Here is a 4,164-nt window from a genome sequence, read left to right on the forward strand (position 1 = left end):
TTGTTAAATTGAAAGGTTTGTAATTATATGTTGCATATGTAACCTTGCTCTTAACTAATCCTCTTTTCAAGGTTTCTCGAAGCTTTAAAAAAGCTTGTTACAAACTGAGCTCGACCAAAAGATTCAATCGCATAGGCTTACATTGTCAAAGAGTGCATTACTTTTTGTTCAATGTATGTTGATGGGATCGAAACAGTGCATAATCGACCCGAACGAAATCAAGATCGTGGCGAACGTCACAAAGGGTTAACTGTATTCACAGAAACTGCCCGTCCTATTGGCCTAATCACAAGGGATGCTGATATGTCACAAGAATATCGTGATATGGCTCATTGGTTCTTGTTGAACAATAGCCCCGAGATAGAGAAGTATCTAGAGTATGTTTTTCATTTAAATATGTGTATTCTTAGCTTTGTTAATGTAGTTAGCAGTGCATAATAATCACATTCTTTTGAGTAGGATACACAAAAATCTATTACGGACTCCATCTGACCAAGGCATAACCCGTATACAACAACAAGAGTTTCCCAAGTGGTTCAAAGAGCGGGTAAGGCATTTTCAATTTTAAGACATGATTAAAAATTTGTATAAGATTTGATCATTTATTAATTTATTTTTACTATCTTAATGTACGTGATATGTGAATGTAGATAAATATATTGAGAGAAGAAAAGTCACCAGAAGCAACCAACGATATATGGTCGTTAGCAAATGGCCCAAATTTACTAGTAAAAGAGTACTCAGGTTGCATAATCAATGGCGCACGGTTTCGTACAAGAGAAGTAGACAATCGCCGTAACAGTCAGAATAGTGGTGTGCTTACGGAAGGGGATCATGAGGGAGTGACGCATGAATTTTATGGTCACTTGTGCAATGTTTGGGAAATGGAGTACATGTATCATAACAAAGTTGTATTGTTCCAGTGTGAATAGTACAACACAGGAAATACAGGTCGAAGTAGAACATTGCGAACCGATGATTATTGCACAAGTATTGATGTCACAAGTCGGTGGTATCAACACGACCCTTTCATCTTGCCTAGCCAGGCTAAGCAAGTCTTTTACCTAAATGATACCAAATGGGGACAACCTTGGCAAGTCGTTCAACGAGTGCAACATAGGGGTGTCTTTGATGTACCAGAGGTAGGTGATGGAGAATCATTACATGAACCAGAAGAAAACGATGTGTTCCAACAAGAAAATATTACCGATGTTGTTCCAATTGACATCGGCCCTAATGTTCAATGTTATAGAGATGGTGTTGAAGCAGAAGTTGTTACAAGGGTTAGGTCATCTGATGAAACAATGATACAGAAAAGAGCTGACAAACAAAATGAAGAGTGTGACGAACCTGATGTGGATTACGATATGGATCTTGATGTAGACTAGGATTTGTAGTTATTTTGCACTTTCTATATGAACATTGTTCTTAATTAATGTAGTTGAATTTCAGTTGTGGGGTTCATCCACTGTTATATAGGTTTATCATTGATTGGTCATATTGTGTGTCTGATGGCTTTGTAATTAATTTGTTCTATGATAAGTAAATGGTAAAAACAAAAATCATCCATATCACTCTAGCCATATTTCAATGATTTAGAGCCTATATGACATATCCACTTGTTGAGATTGTTGTTGCTTTATGCTTTATGTATAGAAATATATAATTATCTTTTCTTTACATCTAATGTTCAATTATGCGTATCCACCAAAAAAATGTTCAATTATGCTTTATAGTTGGGCAAAATGGACGCTACAAAAAAGTAATTGACCAAACCAAGTACCGCAACTAAGAAGGTAACGAACTATGAGAAACAAAGAATGAAGAATATTAATAAAAACTGTGAGAGAATGAATGCTCTAGGAGTGAAGAATATAACAACTTGTTTGAAGGCTACGGTTCAACATAAGAAATTGAAGAAGGAAAAACAAATACCAATTGAGGAAAATGATGATGATTATCGACCGTCAGAGGCTGAAGATGGCAGTGACACTGAAACCTATGATTTGTTTGAGCATGAGGTACTATACATTTATGCATTGTGAAATATATTCTTTCTTGTTACTTTCAATTCATACACACATGGATTTTTTCACAATCTATCTTGCCCATGCTTATATGCCCCCTATTTGTGAACGGTGTAAATTACTCGTTTTTCTTTTTTCACCCAGAAAAACCATCTTATGATGAAATCTCAACAAGTCCTCTAATCTATTTTTCACAGAATTGAATGAAACTAGTGAATAATTTGAAATATCTTTTAAGTTGAAATGATATATAGGAAAATGATAGAGAGGAACAATGCAATTTCTTTATTATCAACCATTAAATTTGTTTTACTAGTGATACATTTCATTGTTATATTGGTTCATTATTCCTTACAGGAACAATCAAAAGCCAACATATTTGTCTTACTAATGATATATTTCATTGTTATATTGGTCATTCTTCCTTATAGGAACAATCAAAGGCCAACATCGCGAACAGAGAAAGGATGTATACAAAACATAGGTGTGGTTCTAGGTCAATCCCTATTAGAGTAGAAAAATTGGTACGTATCCTTGCACTTTCAGAATTATATTAGATTCTTAGCTTTATTTATTGAATATTTGGTCTATCGAATTAGGCACGAGAAAAGAAGATGCTACCTGATCTAGCAGAGTTGTACAAGGAAACTCACTATAATGAGAAAACACATGAGTGGATCTCATCTCAAGCTCAGTGTAATTATGTGAGTATATATTGCAATTTTTATTAACAAAATTTTAGAATACTATTTGTTATAATCTTATTTAATTTTCTAATAATTATTTAATTTTTTTTATATTTGATAGGAAAATATGATACAGACACAGACTGATCACCTCTCACAGCCAGGATCAAGCCCTTTGACTGCAGAAGAGCTATCAATCAAAGTCCTAAAGCCAAGGTCTGGGTATGTGAAGGGACTTGGCATGAGACCTTCATCCTCTATTAGGAGAGCCACTACCATATATGCTGAAACAAATGATTATGTGAAGCGCCTTGAGATGAAAATAGAGACACAAAAGGAACAAATACAAATGCAGAACAATAAAATAGAAGATCTTGAAGAGGGTAAGAAGAAGCAAGGGGAGATAATGGCTGATGTTGTCAATTTTTTGAGGACCAAAGGATTCACTGGACACTTTGGAAGTGGAGAGGACTCATCCACAAGTGGACATACTTCTTGGTAAAGTATATTAACGTTAATATAACAAATTTTATACAAGAATACATGTTTGAAGAATTAGGAAGTAATGGAAACATGCATATGACATCCAATTTGTACAGGTGCACATGATGTATAAATTGTGAATTAGTCTAAAAAATATATTTTTTTCTCTATACTTAAAGCTTAAAAAAAGGCTGTCGAAATGCTAAATTATCACACAATTATAGATTTGTACAAGAACCAATAGAAACACCTTAGGAGGGACCAATATAAGTTGTATGAACTTACTGCACATTAATGGGATACACCATTTGTGAATTAGCCTTAAAATTAATTTTTTGTTCTCATAATCTAAAAAAAAAAGTCTGTTACAAGGATAAATTGTATAATTGATCTAATTGTAAATTGATGAGTTACTAATATTTTTAATCTTTTGTATAATTGATTAATTACTAAAACTTTTAAATTATTTTTTTGCAGATTGGATTGGGGTGGCATTTTTGACGTGCAACAATGATGTAATTTGTTTGAATGTTCATTTTTGTTTGATAAGGATACACATACTTTTTGGAGTTACACTAGTTATTGTTGGATTTTTGGTGGAATTAAACAAGTTATAACTTTTGGATATTTTGTGGATATTTCACTATTTTATTATATCAGGATGAAATTATTTGTAATGATGAATGGATATTTTCATTTTGTTAATTCGTAAATGTGTTGATAACAGGTTAGGTTAAGTTGTGATGGAATTGTTATATTCAACAGGTTTCAACATGAACAGGGTCATATTTGTTGAACTAAAATTTAGATTTTGATAAAAATATGTATATAATGTGGAAAAAAATATTATGAAATTATTGACAAAATTTTCCATCCCTAAAGAAGGTTTTTTTGTCTCTTATTTGGCTTAGGTGGATGATTAATTTTGTCATAAATTCTTTATTTCGTCGCTAAATGAATTTGTTATG

At 32.8% G+C, this 4,164-nt stretch overlaps 2 long non-coding RNA genes across 2 annotated transcripts; both read left to right on the forward strand.

Annotated features, from left to right (window-relative positions):
• The first annotated feature begins 2,090 nt into the window (after positions 1-2,090).
• Positions 2,091-2,855, forward strand: LOC145821073 (uncharacterized). The gene is made up of 3 exons (XR_014363111.1): positions 2,091-2,551; positions 2,627-2,731; positions 2,835-2,855. It is a non-coding gene; the product is annotated as an uncharacterized LOC145821073 (long non-coding RNA).
• A 193-nt stretch (positions 2,856-3,048) lies between these two features.
• Positions 3,049-3,873, forward strand: LOC145821074 (uncharacterized). The gene is made up of 2 exons (XR_014363112.1): positions 3,049-3,211; positions 3,674-3,873. It is a non-coding gene; the product is annotated as an uncharacterized LOC145821074 (long non-coding RNA).
• The last annotated feature ends 291 nt before the right edge of the window (positions 3,874-4,164 follow it).

Source organism: Camellia sinensis, chromosome 3, assembly GCF_055761805.1.
Source record: "Camellia sinensis isolate YWXY chromosome 3, ASM5576180v1, whole genome shotgun sequence".
Classification (NCBI taxonomy): domain Eukaryota; kingdom Viridiplantae; phylum Streptophyta; class Magnoliopsida; order Ericales; family Theaceae; genus Camellia; species Camellia sinensis.